This window comes from Anas acuta, chromosome 3 (genome assembly GCF_963932015.1).
Source record: "Anas acuta chromosome 3, bAnaAcu1.1, whole genome shotgun sequence".
Lineage (NCBI taxonomy): Eukaryota > Metazoa > Chordata > Aves > Anseriformes > Anatidae > Anas > Anas acuta.
Genome location: NC_088981.1, coordinates 118553619 through 118567843, shown reverse-complemented (window position 1 = coordinate 118567843; position 14225 = coordinate 118553619). Strand labels below are relative to the sequence as shown.

Sequence of the window (14225 nt, the reverse complement as noted above, 5' to 3'; positions counted from 1 at the left end):
GCCAAGGGGGCTCCCGCAGCCCCCCGCGCTGGGGGGAACCGGGGACAGACCCCGGCCGACGGCGCCCGGCACTGCGGAGAGCTGGGGGGCGAGCGGCGACGGCGCCTCCCGTGCCATCGGCTCCGACAGATGGCTGCAGCAAAACCACCGTCGTGGGCACGGCGCTGACCTCATCCGCACCCCCCCCCCAGTAATTACAACTTGCAAGCTAAATATCTGACCGCGGGGCACGCGTCGGCCAGAGGAGCCGGCCGCGGCTGCGATGTGTGTGGGGCAGCCCCCCGGGGGCTTCCATGGCACCACGGGGTGGCAGCCCCTCTGCTCCCAAAAACACGGCGGGGGTGGAGGGTGGCACCCGCAAAACAGCCCCGCGCTGCGCCCCGGGGAGCAACATGGTGCCCCCTGCTGCGCTGCACCCCGGGAGTGATGCTCTGCCCCGAGCTGCACCCCAGGGAGCGATGCACTGCTCCACGCTGCAACACGCTGCACTGCACCCCAGGAGGAATGCACTGTCCTGAGCTGCACTCCAGAAGCTCTGCACTGCCCTGAGCTGCACCCCAGGAGTGATGCCCTGCACCTTGGGGTGCGCTGCCCTGCCCTGCACCGTGCCACGCTGCACCCTGAGGGGGGAGGCACTGCACCCCGGGGAGCGGTGCGCCGTCCTGAGTTGCACCCCAGGGAGCGAAGCGCTCTGCTGCTCCGTGCTGCACCCCGGGGAGCAATCCGACACCCCAGGGAGCACAGCACTGCACTGCACAGCACTGCACTGCACAGCACGCCTGGCAGCGATGCCCAGCACTGCACTGTGCTGCAGCACACCACACTGCACCCCGGGGAGCGATGCGGTGCCCAGCACTACGCTGCGCTGCTCCCTGGGGAGCTGCCGTGCACTGCAAAGCCACACTGCAAACTGAAACACAAGTTGCAGGCCTAAACACAGCCAGATCCTGCAGAGCATCGACGCTAGCAAAGGCTGGATTCAGACAAAATTGCCCGTGGGATGGTCACTGCCAGGGACACCAGCACCAGGACGCGGCTCCGGTCCCGCTCCCCATCCTGCAGACGGGACGGTGAAAGCCTGGAGGGGGCCAGAACAGGGCCAGGGCCAGGCTCACGAGCTAAGAAAATGCCTCACGGCCGGAGAGCTCGATGGGTTTGGCTTATCGGAAAAAAATGGCCGAGAGATGATTCGATTACAGTGAGCAAGTGCCTTTGTGGGCAGCAAGCGGCGGGCAGCGCCGAACGCCTCCGCCGGGCAGAGGGACACAGAGCAGGGGCTGGGAGCCGGAGCTGGGTGATGGGAACTGGGGATGGGGCACAAATCTGTAACTGGGAAGGGTGGTGGGACGCAGAATGAGCCCAGCAGGAGCGGTGCTTCCCGTGCCCTGCGGTGCAGGAGCTGGCCCGGTGCACCCCGAGGTCCCCTGTCCCCGCGCCGTGCAGGTGGCACTGGCAAAGAGCAGCCCCTGGCATGAAGAGCAGGACCACGCACCGAACCGGAGGGGATGGCATCTCTCTACCTGCTGCAGGGCAGGTGGGCACCTGGCACACGCGTGTGCACCGGGTGTGTGCCCACCCTGCCACCCAGCTCCGGCTCCTGCTCCTAGTGCCAGCGGGTCCGGCCTCCTGGGGCACCACGGGCGGCAGGGCGCAGGCAGGGTGCGTGGGCCGGCATGGGGAGGGGTGCAGATGCACATCCTAAAAATACCCCCACGAAACCCAGCACCTGGAGGGGCCCCGAGTGGCTGCACCGTGCCCGGGGCAGGCGGGGGCGAAGGGGCGGCCGCGGAGATTTCCCAGAGCCCCGGCATCGTGGGGGCTCCTCCGGACGGCGAGATGGGGGCCACCCCGTGCCCACCGACCCGGGGGGGCTCTCCCGAACGCCCCCGTGCTCACAGCGCGTTCGGGCAGCCGGGGAAGCGCCCAGGCATCCCTCATTTCCTCGAGATGTCTGCGGGCACTTCATTTTGCGAAAAGAGGCTCCTGCTAGGAAGTTTCGAGCTGACTCAGCACGAAAAGGCCACTGCACGCGCGGGAGCTGCCGGGAGCCGCCGCCTGGTGTCACACCGGCCGCTCTCCTGCTCGGGGACGGGTGCCGGGGAGGGGGGGGTCCGGCCCAAGCCCCCCGCTGCTCGCCCCCACGGGGGCCGGGCGGTCACGGCACCGCTGGCTCCCGGCGCCCCGCACGCCGTGCGCAGCCCTGCCAGCACCGAGCACCAATCCCGTGGTGACACCGTCTACGTCACTCACACAAAGGGAAGAAATAAAGAAAGAGGAACTGAGCGAAGAGGAAAATTTCATTTGCCCACAGGTTCGCACGCACAAACACCCAAAAAGAGAGGAAAAAGAGAGAAGAGAGGAGGGGAAAGGCAGCGCGGCGCTGAGCCGTGCCCGCGGAGGGGCCGGGCACCTGGGCGCCTGCTGGGCCCTGGCCCCGCTGCTCCCGGCCCCCTCCTGCCTGCAGCCCCGGGGCGCTCTGCGGTTGCTTTTTTAGTTCGCGTGGGTTTGGTTTTTGGGTTTATTTTTGTGTTTTCTTTTTTTTTTTTTCCCTCTAAGAGAAACTTTCCGCGGGCACCAAGCACCCGGCTGAACTTCAACGGGCCTGGGGGCTGCGGGGCCGCACGGGGGGGGGGACAGACAGGGGGTGGGTGGGCAGCGGGGGGCAGGCAGGGACTGGGGGGGCAGGCAGGGGGCAGGCAGGAGGGGGACAAGCAGGGAGCACACGGAGCACAGGGGGCAGGCAGGGGGCACGCAGGGCACGCAGGGCACAGGCAGGGTGCAGGCAGGGTGCAGGCAGGGCGCAGGCAGGGTGCACAGGGTGCAGGCAGGGTGCACGCAGCCCGGGCACCCCCTGTCCCCCTTCCCCATCCCCTGTCCCCCGTCCCCTACCCCTAACTCCATTCCCTACCCCTATCCCCTATCCCTATCCCCTGTCCCCCATCCCCTACCCCCATCCCCATCCTGTACCCCCTGTCCCCATCCCGGACCCCTACCCCCACCCCCTGTCCCCTACCCCCATTCCCTACCCCTACCCCCATCCCGGACCCCTACCCTCATCCCGGACCCCCAACCCCTATCCCTATACCTATCTTGTACCCCCTATCCCCATCCTAGACCCCCATCCCCATCCCCTATCCCCCGTCCCCTACCCCTTACCCCTATCCCCTACCCCCATCCCGGACCCCCATCCCCTATCCCTATCCCCATCCTGTACCCCCTGTCCCCATCCCGGACCCCTACCCCCATCCCCTACCCCCATCCCCTATCCCCTACCCCCCGTCCCTATCTCCCACCCCCCTCCCCATCCCCATCCCCTCCTCGCCGTGCGCCCCCCCTCGGGGCGATGCTCCCGGGACGGGGAGAACCGAGCCGGAGCGGGGCGGGCGGGGGGGGGGGAGAGGAAGAGGAAGAGAGGAGGAGGAGGAGGAGGAGGAGGAGGAGGGAAGAAAAAAAAAAAAAAAACAAAACACACAACACCGACACGGGGGGGGGGCTCGGGGGGGGGCCGAGCCGTGCTCGGGGGCGGCCGGCGCTGCCCTTCAGCCGCCCGCACGGGCGCTCAAGGACGCGGCGGGGCGGGGACGGGCCCGGGGGGGGGGGGCGGTGGGGGGGGGCACCGGAGGAGGTGTTGGGGGGGGGGGGTCCGGGGGGGGGCCGTGCGGCCGCTGCCATCTTTTCCTGCTTTTCCCCCGCGCCCGGCAGCAGCGGGAGGTTGGGGACGGAGAGGGGGGGCGCACGGGCCGAGCCGTGCCAAGGGGACGGGGAAAAACCCGGGGAGGGGGGGGTGGGAGAAAAAAAAACGGGGGGGTGCCCGTCCCCGGGGGGGGGTCGTGGGGGCTGTGGGGTCGGGGATGCCGTTACCTGGGGCCGTGCGGGCCCGGCGCGCCGTGCCGAGCCGTGCCGAGCCGTGCCGTGCCGAGCCGCCCCGCGCCGCGCTGCGCTGCCCGGCGAGGCCTCCTCCCGCAGCGCCGCCGCCTCCACTGCAGCACCGAGCAGCCCCAACGCGCGGTCCTAGCGCCCTCCGCCGCCGGCACGGCTCGGCACGGCTCGGCACGGAACGGTTGGGCACGGGATGGGATGGAGAGGCAGGGTACCGGAGGCAGGGCGCGCAGCTGAGTGGTGCCGGAGCGCGGTGCGTCCGTGCGGTGCCGTGCCAAAAGGGGGTACCGAGCCAAACCGTGCTGAGCCAAACCGTGCTGAGCCAGACCGTGCTGAGCCAGACCGTGCTGGGCCAAGCCGAGCTGAGTCAAGTGCCGGGAGGTTGGTGCCGTGCCAAGCCAGGCCGAGCCGTGCCGGGATGGCCCGGAGTGGGTCAAGGCATTGCATGGTGCGTGGTGCCAAGCCAGGGCAGGACACGGCGAGCCAAGCCGTGCTGGACCAGGATAAACCAAGCTGAGCCAAACTGAGCCGTGCCGTGCCCTGCAAGTTGGGCCAGGCCAAGATGAGCCAAGGCCAGCAGTCCCGTGTGGGGCTGGGGCACAGCCAGGGTGAGCCCAGCAGTGCTGAGCCGTGCCGAGCTGTGCTGGGTGCGGCTGAGCGGTGCCAGCCCGTGCAGCACTGCCCTGGGCAGCACCAGGCTGTGCCATGCCGAGCCGAGCCGTGCCATGCAATGCCGAGCTACAAGGGCTGCTGCCAAGGCAAGGGGCTTTGTGCCGTGCCAGGCTGTGCGGTGCTGGTGGGAGCAGGGCAAGGCCAAGCAGGGCCAGGGGCGCTGTGCATGGCTGGGGTGCTGAGCTGTGCCACGCAGGGCCAAACTGTGTTGAGCAGTGCCAAACAGAGCCGAACCGTGCCATGTGGTGCCATGCAGTGCGGTGTGGAGCTGTGCCGTGCCCTGTGATGACCTGTGCCAAACCATGCACGTGGTGCCAAACAGTGCAGTGCTGGGCGATGCGGTGGTGCTGTGCAGTGCCGTGCCGTGCCGTGCAATTCCAGGGCACTGTGTGCCCCTGGTCCCCCAGTGCCACTGAGCCCTGACCCCCTGGGGACATCTCTGGGTGCCTCTGCTCTGAGGCAGTCATTCCAGGCACCCTTACCCCACACCCCAGCACCCCACGTTGGCCCGTTCTGTCCTGGCCAGAGGTGCCCAGAGGGGGTCCTGGGGCCATGTGGGGACCTGAGCACCCCCTGGGTGTGTGCTGGAGGCCAGATAACGGGCACAGACACACCATGGGGGCTCTAAACCAGAAGATGCCCAAAAGGAGTCAGCAATTAGGCTGCCTTGAGGTGTGCAAACACCCATGAGGTGTCCTGGAGGTTGTTGCTGGTGATGTCCCGGGTGCTGGGTAGGGGCTGGAGAGCCAAGATCAACCCACCGGGAGCACCGGGGCAAAGCCCTGGACTCTGTGTGGGTGCTGTCATTGCCCCCCACCCGGTGGGGACCAGCGTGGGGACCCTCAGTGCAGCACGCCGGGCATCCTGCACTGTGCAGGGGGCTCTGCAGGGGCAGGGGGCTCTGCAGGGGCAGCGCCCCGCAGCCCCCAGCATGGGCACGGAGGGGCCCGGCCGTGCCACGCGGGCTGCAGCCCAGACAAACCCTTTTAGGCAGGGACCCAGGCTCGCCTCCAGTGCTGGAAGGCGCCTAGCGCACATGGGGGCACTGTAAAATAAGACATTAATTAATAATAATAATTAATGTTACGTTCCCCTGACTTGATACGGCCGCCTTGCTCACTGCTGCAGGGGGAAGCTGCTCCCTCTCTCCCTCGCGCTCTAATGGCTTTCTTGAACGCGTGCCCGTGCCTGGGGCTGGGCAGGGACATGAGCACGGCACGGCCCCTCCGCCACCCCCCGTCCCATGCAGGAGGGCAGAGCTGCCCCCCCCCTGCTGCCCCGTGCTCCCCATCCCCGAGGATGCTGCAGGTTGGGGGCTGGTGTGGGCAGCGCACTGGGGGCCCGCAGCAGCACCGATGGCCACGGCGCAGCTGCAGCCACGGTTCCAGGGACCCCAGTGCAGCTCTGGGCATCTCCCTGCAACGATTCCAGGTACGAGGAGGAGCGATGGCTGCCCTGAGCGCTGGTGTGTCATCTCGGAAGTATTTGAGATAAGGGATCTGCCTCGTCTCCCCTGTCGTGCTGCCTCTCGGGGCCCCTCGGCAGCGCAGCGTGCCAGCTCGCAGCCTGGGACCCCGGGGTAAGCGTCCCTGCCTCGCTGGCTCGGCGCGCCCAGGCGGCTAAGCCCCTGCTCTGGAGGGGTGCCAGGGAGCTATTATCAGCCGAATAAATCCCCACAACCACGCTCGCCCCGTTCCCGAGGCGCTCGGCAGCCTTGTGAGGCAGGTGAAGGCCTCGCTGCGCTCTCCCCGTGCCCTCTCCGCACACCATGCACCATCTCGTCGCCGGCAGGAGGTATTTTTCCAGATGCTCAGCGTGCCCCAGGCTGCCCTCTTATCCAGTGACGATCTTGCAACACAAGCATGTGCCCTGGTAACCGCCGTCACTGCCTCTCTGCAGGTCTCCTCGGCGGCTGGCAGCTCGTTTGCTCCTTCCAGGTCCTCGCTCCTGCATTTGGAGCCCCGAGCTCAGCGTGCGCCCTGGCTCCCCGGCTGTGCCGGCGCTGCGCTGCTGCTATTTCGGGACACTGGCACCAGCGTGGGCTGCGGTAGCCACCTGCAGACACGCTGACCCCATTGAGCTCCTTGGTGTCCCCGCAGGCCCTCTTTGGCCACCTCCATCCCTGCCCCAGGTTTCAGCATTTTGTTTCTGCCTCGGGCTGCCCGTTTTTCTCCCCAGGCTCCCACCGCAGCGGCGAGGTGCGTGGGGAGCTCCAGCTTTAGCACCCTGCCGGGCTCTGCTGCGGCTGGCGCACGTGCGCTCCCTCTCCCATTCCCCGTCTGAGTCTTGCCGCGCTGTAGGAATTTTTTAACATATCCCGAAGCCATACCCTAATTGCTCTGCTGCTTGGCACACCCTTCCTCTCCTTTCTGCGGCCCCTGCGGCTTCCCTCTCATTGTGTTGCAAAACTGCAGGTGACTGGACCCGGCGTGGCTGGCCGGCGGCCAGCAGCCAGCAGCAGCCCGGGCATGCACAGCCCCGCACGGCACGAGGCCGCCTGCGCCGCGCCGGCAGGGAGTGCGCCCAGCAGTGCGCAGCGAGCGGGGCTGTGCACGGGGTCTGGAGTGGTCCTGGCACCACCAGCAGCTGCTGCATGCACATGGGTATGGCTGCACCAAGGTGCAGCTGTGCGCAGTGCCTCTGTGTGGAGGTGTAGCTGCGAGGAGGTGTAGCTGCGTGGAGGTGCTGCCTTTGGGTACGTCTGCATGGGGGTGCATCATGGAGGTGCATCTGCATGGAATTGCATCGTGGAGGTGCCTCTGCGTGGAGGTGTAGCTGTGTGTAGGACATCTGCATGGAGTTATCTGCATGGAGGTGCCTCCTTCGGGTACATCTGCATGGAGATGCACCCGTGTGTAGGATATCTTCATGGAGCTTCATCTGCATGGAGGTGTAGCTGCATGGAGGTGCCTCTTGTGGGCACATCTGCATGGAGGTGCACCATGGAGGTGCCTCTACGTGGAGGTGTATCTGCACAGAGGTGCCTCCTGCAGGGACATCTGCATGGAGGCACACCATGGAGGTGCCTCTGCACGTAAGGCCAGCCCGATGCAGGTACATCATCACGCACCACGCATCATTTCCCCCTGTACTCGGCTCTGGTGAGGCCGCACCTCGAGTACTGTGTTCAGTTTTGGGCCCCTCACTACAAGAAGGACATGGAGGTGCTTGAGCGGGTCCAGAGAAGGGCGACGAAGCTGGTGAGGGGCCTGGAGAACAAGTCCTACGAGGAGCGGCTGAAGGAGCTGGGCTTGTTCAGCCTGGAGAAGAGGAGGCTCAGGGGCGACCTTATTGCTCTCTACAGATACCTTAAAGGAGGCTGTAGCGAGGTGGGGGTTGGCCTGTTCTCCCACGTGCCTGGTGACAGGACGAGGGGGAATGGGCTAAAGTTACGCCAGGGGAGTTTTAGGTTAGATGTTAGGAAGAATTTCTTTACTGAAAGGGTTGTTAGGCACTGGAACAGGCTGCCCAGGGAGGTGGTGGAGTCACCATCCCTGGAAGTCTTCAAAAGACGTTTAGATGTAGAGCTTAGGGATATGGTTTAGTGGGGACTGTTAGTGTTAGGTTAGAGGATGGACTCGATGATCTTGAGGTCTCTTCCAACCTAGAAATTCCGTGATTCTGTGATTCTGTGATGTGTTCCTACAGCCCTGGCTCCATGCAGACAGAGCCGGGTGCGCACAGGTCGGTGCGGGCGCAGCAGGCGAACCCGCGGGTGGCAACGGGGACCTGGCAGGGACAAAGCCACCCCGGTGCCCCACTGTGCCATCAGCAGGGCAGCTTCACAGGGACGGTCAGAGAGCGGCTTTGTGGGTTTTGCTGTGTTGTTGAGGCGCGGCTGAGCCCTTCAAACCCGCCGGGAAGTCAGCCTTTGTACCGTGTCCGCCGCGCGGCTCACCGGGGACGCGGAGCCTCCCCGCCTCGGCGTTAATCATTGCCTAGAAACACGCGCCTCCGCGGCCTGACTTTTGACTTTGCTGAAGTAGAGAAAAGGGAAGCGGAGGGTTTTTCCCCTCCAGATGGTGACTGATATTTTCACCGGTGACTTCTGCCGGGGCCGCGGGCGGGCGGGCGGGTGGGCAGAGCGCCCCGGGGCAGCACCGCGAGGCGTTACCTGCCCGCCCCGCCGCACGTGGGCTCCAGGTGGGGGGCTCGGTGTGCAGGGAAAAAAAATCGGTGTTCAGGTGTTTTGCACTCGGGTTTGCTAGAAGAAAGGAAGTGCTGCCTGCCACGCGGGTGGGACGGCGCCGGCTGCGCACGGGGGCGAGGGAAATGGCACCGAGGGAAATGGCACCGAGGGAAATGGCACCGGGGGAAATGGCACCGGGGGAAATGGCACCGCTCCTCCTCCCGCGCCCGCGTCGCCGCTGCTCTCGTGTGGGTCACGTGCCCGGGACAGTAAATAAAGGCGCTTTAAATTTCGGTGCTGCCCAAATCACAGGCGTCGTGTTCCACACCCAAAGCTTGTGCCTGCTCCTCCGGCACGGCCGGCGGCGAGCGGGGCCGGGAGCGGGGCCGGGAGCGGGGCCGCGGTGCTGGGGTGGCGCCTGGGGGGCATCTGGGCTGCAGATGAGGCACAGCTGGCGCGTGGTTACTCATCTCTGCCTGTCTGCCTCTGTCTGGCAGAGGTGGTAGGATGCTTTTCATCAAAACACTTCCTGATTCTCTCTCTTCACTCATCAGAAGGTTTCACCCCTTGTTTCTGCTTTTGCTGACAGGTTTTGGGGATGGAAAACATGACTCTCTTCAAAAACAGAGCCGTCTTTCCCTCTTGTTTTGAATCCCCCCTTTTGAAAGGAAAAGTCGATGTGAGGAACATTTGCTGTTTTTTTTTTTTTTCCCCATTTCCCGTTGACCACAGCGGGCCCAGGGGCCGGGCAGGATCCTGCACGGGGCCCCCCAGCTGTGCCCGAGGCTCCGCACCCACTGCCCCCACCCTCACACCTCCTGCCCTGCCCTGCCCGGCAGGGAAGCGACAGGACAAGGGGGGCAGCTTTAAGCTAAAAGAGGGCAGATTTGGGTTAAATGTTATGGTGAAAGCCTTCCCTGGCGCAGGCTGCCCCAGGAGCTGTGGGTGCCCCATCCCTGGGGGTGCCCAAGGCCAGGCTGGATGGGGCTGGGGGCAGCCTGGGCTGGGGGCAGGGGTCGTGCCCATGGCAGGGGTGGCACTGGGGGCACAAAACCACTCCAGGATCCCCCACTCCTGGGGATCACGGTGCTGGGGACCAGGACCATGCCCCACGTGCCAAAATTGTGCTGGCAGCTCCCTGCCACCCTGCACCATCCCCGCCACCACCTCGGTGCGTGCCGGGCTCGAAGCGCTGCCGGGGCGCATCGGAGCGTGCCGGGCGCCTCTCGAGGCACGGCGGGGGCCGCATCCTGTTGTCACCGCGCCCGGCAGGAGGAAGCTGCTGCTGGCCCACGGGGGGGAGGAAACGGCTGGGGCCGGCCGGGGTACGGGCACCGGGGGACGGGGTCTGGGGACGGGGAACGGGGGCCCTTGCGCCCGGGGACGGGAGGATCTCGGTCACCCTCGCTGAGCGAGCCAGGGACACCTTTCCATATTGTGTGTGAGTTTGTGTTTCTGCATGTGTTTTTATGTGTTTTTATGTGTTTTTGTGTGTTTTTATGTGGTTTTGTGTGTTTTTATGTGTGTGTGTGTGCCAGCAGCCCCCCAGCCAGGCTCGGTGGCAGGGGGGTGGCGTTTGCTGGTGGGGAAGGGGCAGGCGCTGAAGGTGCCGTGGAGAGTTCAGGCTCCATGGGGAGCTACGAAAGCTGTGCACAGCCACAGTCAGGGAGTCTCCGAGGCTGGAAGAGGCCTTCAGGGCCACCACGTCCCCCATCAGCCCCACCTGCTGAGTCCCACCACTGAGCCACGTCCCTCAGAGCCACGTCCCCAAGGCTCTCCAAGCCTCCAGGGATGGGGCCTCCACCCTCAGCAGCTCATTCCTGTGCCTCACGACCCCTTACTTGAAGGAATTCCTCCTGATAGCCACTCTCAGCCTCCCCTGGCACAAGCTGGGACTGTTTCCTCACATCTTACCACTTGTTGCCTGAGAAAAGAGACCAACACCACCCTCACCGCCACCTCCTTCAGGTAGCTGTAGGGAATGGTGAGGTGTCCCCTCAGCCCCCTCGTCTCCAAACTAAACCACCTCAGGTCCCTCCTAAGTCCTGTTTTCCAGTCCCTTCACCAGCTTTATCGCTCTTCTCTGTGCTCAGCCAAGCACCTCAATGTGCTTCTTGTAGGGAGGGACCCAAATCTGACCACAATATTTGAGGTGCAGCCTCACCAGTGCCAAGTACAGGGGACTCTCACTTCCCTGGTCCTGCTGGCCACGTTATTTCTGTGGGCTCGTGCTCAGCAGGCTGTAAACCATCATCCCCAATTCCTTTTCCACCAGGCACCTTTCCAACCCCTCTTCCCCGAGCCCGTACCGCTGCGAGGGGTTGTTGTGCCCCATGGGCAGCCCCTGGCACCTTGCTGAATGTCACGGGACTGGACTCAGCACACAGAAAATGGATAAGGGATACTAAAAGCATCGAGGAAGAGCCTCTGGGCAGCACGAGGAGGACAATAAAGGGAACTGAAGCACACCAGGAACAAACAAACCCTGGCGGTGATGTGGAACCAACCCTGGGTACTGATGGAGCAGCTCTTCTGCTGCGGCACGGTGCAAGGCTGGCGGGGGGGGGGGCTGCTGGAAACCCAGGGGAGGAGGAGGAGGAGGAGGAGGAGGAAGGCCAGGGGTCATCATTGTCCCAAGCTGGGTCTCGGTGCTCCATCACAGCCACCCCACATTTCCCTGGCAGCAGCAGGATGGGGTCAGGTGTGTGGCCATGGGCCAGGGGCGCACACCTCGGCCTGGCAGAGACCCTGCTGGGGGGCACCAGGCTCTTGGAAGCCATCCCATTGACCCCACAGACCATGGAAGGAGCAGCTCGTGTCCCTTCCATGCCTTGCCCTGGGCTGTGCCTTGCACCACCGAGGGCATTTTGCAGCCCCCGAGCCCCCTTGGGGTGCCCGGTGGCTCTGATGTGCCATGTGGAGACATCTCCGTGCCCCTGCCCAGTCCCAGCAGTGTCCCACAGCTCTCCCATCACATCACCAGCAGCAGGGCTGGGCCAGGCGTGCTCCCAGCTCACCCCATCCCTGCTGGGGTCTCAGGGCTCAGCCCAGCCCCGGGGGTGTGCAGCTGGTGCCGCGCAGCCCACCCGCACCACGCCGCCGGCCCCGCGGGGCTCCCTCAGCAGCCACCGCTGCTCCCAGCCCAGCAGCTTGGTTTAGGCTAATAGGTGCAATTATCCCGGGCTTAAATCTCGGTGTGACAGGAGAGGTCAGAGCCGGCTGGAGGAGGGCAGCAGGCTCCTGGCAAGAAGTTTCCTCTGGGCCATAAATCTCCCGTCCCGTAGGATGGAGCAGCAGCGGGGACGGGACGTGCCCGACCCAGCGGTGCTGCTGCCTGCTGCGGGCTTCTTTGGGCTCAAAGAGGCTCCTGGTGGGCCTGGGGCATGGCTCTGTCCTCCCATGGCCCTAGCAGGGGTGCGGTGCCCACCCCCGTCCCCATCCCCATCCCCATCCCCATCCCCACCCCAGCAGCGCAGCCTCGTCACCGAGCGGAGCGGTGGCACGACGACGTTCCCCGTGACAGGTGCCAATTTGAGAGGCAGCTCCCTCCGGGGGCTCGGGCGCGGGGATTGGATTAATGAAATCTCGCCGAGAGGGCGGGTGCCAAATTAAGCCGGTGACACACGGTCAGCCCGTTTAGTCAGCGCTGCCTGCGCCGAGGGGGCAGCGGCTGAGGCAGGCGCTGCGCGGGGAGCGTCACGCGCCGCTGCAGCTGCCAGGCGTGCCGGGCTGGTGTGGGAGCAGCGGGCGTCCCCCCCCCCGGTTTCTGTCAGCCCAGAGACCTCGCAGGCTCTGCGAAGAGCTCGCCTCTGGGCTGAGCATCCATGGAGAGCATCTGCAGCAGTGCTGGAGGGAGGGGAAGCCCATGGGAAGGGGCAGAGCTGAGCCCCCGCGGTGCCCCCTGCTCCCCGATGGATGCAGCAGGCAGGAAGGTGCCCCCCCGGGCACCACCTCGCCCCTGGGGGGTTTTGGGGCTGCCTGTTCTGGCTGCTGCTGTAGGAATGGGGGGAGCAGATGGAGGATGTGCCATGGCGAGGGGGAGGCAGGGTGCTGCTGGAGCGGGGATCCCGACTGTGCCAGCCCCGGCGAGCCCTCAGTGCGTGCCTGTGCCAGCCGTGGTGCAGGGGGATGGAGCCGGTGCCCCCATTCTCAAACCTGACCCCCCCTGGGAGCCACATCTGTGTCAGCATTTAGCATCACAGCGCTGCTTCTGCCGTGGCACGGCTGTGCCATGATGTGCTGTGCTGTGCCACGCTGTGCCGTGCCATGTCCTGGTGCCGTGCCACGTCCCGGTGCTGTGCCATGTCCCGGTGCTGTGCCACGTCCCGGTGCCGTGCCGGGCTGGCTGCAGCAGCCTCCCCGTGCCCCGAGCCCCCGCTGCAGCAGCCCGGGGCCCTGCAGCCCTCGCTCCTGACCTTGTTTCCGCGCCCGCTGGCTCCTCGTTACGCAACCGCTGCTGAATTTCTGCGCACACATTTGGGGGGGATCTGCTGGGATGCTCCTGCTGGAGCTGCGGTGGCACTGATGCTGCTTCCACACCGCTGCTCCTGGCCCCCTGAACCCCCCCCTGCACCCCCTGCACCCAACGAGGAGGGTCCCGGTGTCCCAGAGTGTGTCAGGGGGTGGCCAGGATGGACCCTGCACGTCCCAGCCCCTCGCCTGGATGCCCCCCGTCGGGCATCGTGTCTGCAGAAGGATGCTGGAAAGAGCTTGGAGCACCCCCAGTGGGGCCGTGTCACCCCGAGCCACGTCCCAAATTGCCACCGGGGCTTGTGCCACCCTGCAGCACCCCCCGGGGGCTCACCCAGGCCGAGCTGTGCTGAGCCAGTCCCAAATTTCCCCGGCCGTGTGTAGCTGCACAGCCTGCACGGAGGCACCGGGCACCCCCAGACCCCTCCCAGGGCACCCAAATGTCACCTCTGCCCCTCTGCCAGCAGGACGAGGGCAGGGACGTGAGCACCTTTGGAGAGGGGGGCACGGTGGCCGTGACCCCCCTGGGGACCAGCTCGGTCCCCATTTGCCCACTGGGGTGACGCCGTCTCCCAGCCCTGCGGTGGGGGGCAGGGGAATGGGACCCCCCCCAGCACCAGCACCATGCCCGGCGCCCCCGCACCTGCAGCCGCCCCCACCCCTTTGGGTGTTTGCCCTGCGCTCGCCCACCGATAACCCCGGCGGGCGCTCCCCATTCCTGCCCCAGCAATCATTAATTTGGCTGCCCAGGGTGCGGGGCAGAGGAGGAGGAGGAGGAGGAGGAGGAGGGCTGGGGAGGAAGCACAGGGGAAGGGCCCCAGCTCACACGAGCAGCCTGTGGCGGTGAGCGGTGAGTGGCAGAGGAATTAATTTTCCGGTGATGGATGGAGCCCCAGCCCCACCGCAGCCCAGGGTGGCCATTAAACGGTGCAAATGAGGAGAAATCCCAGCCCCCGAGCCCCGGGGTCAGAGCGCTTACATGGAGGTCGCCCGACCCCGTGGCGGGGGGAGCCCGGAGACCCCCCCCCTGCCCTGCTGCTGTGCTTGGGGGGGGCGAGCTGTGGGGCTGCCCCAT

General features: G+C 65.9%; 1 protein-coding gene across 1 annotated transcript in view; it reads right to left on the bottom strand.

The window, feature by feature from the left end:
- The window catches only part of DNMT3A (DNA methyltransferase 3 alpha), a 44862-nt gene extending 40848 nt beyond the window's left edge, over nt 1-4014 (bottom strand). Inside the window, exon 1 of the mRNA XM_068679133.1 lies at nt 3862-4014. The gene's annotated coding sequence lies outside the window, so the exon portion shown is untranslated. The remainder of the gene's footprint in view (nt 1-3861) is intronic.
- Between the last annotated feature and the right edge of the window lie 10211 nt (nt 4015-14225).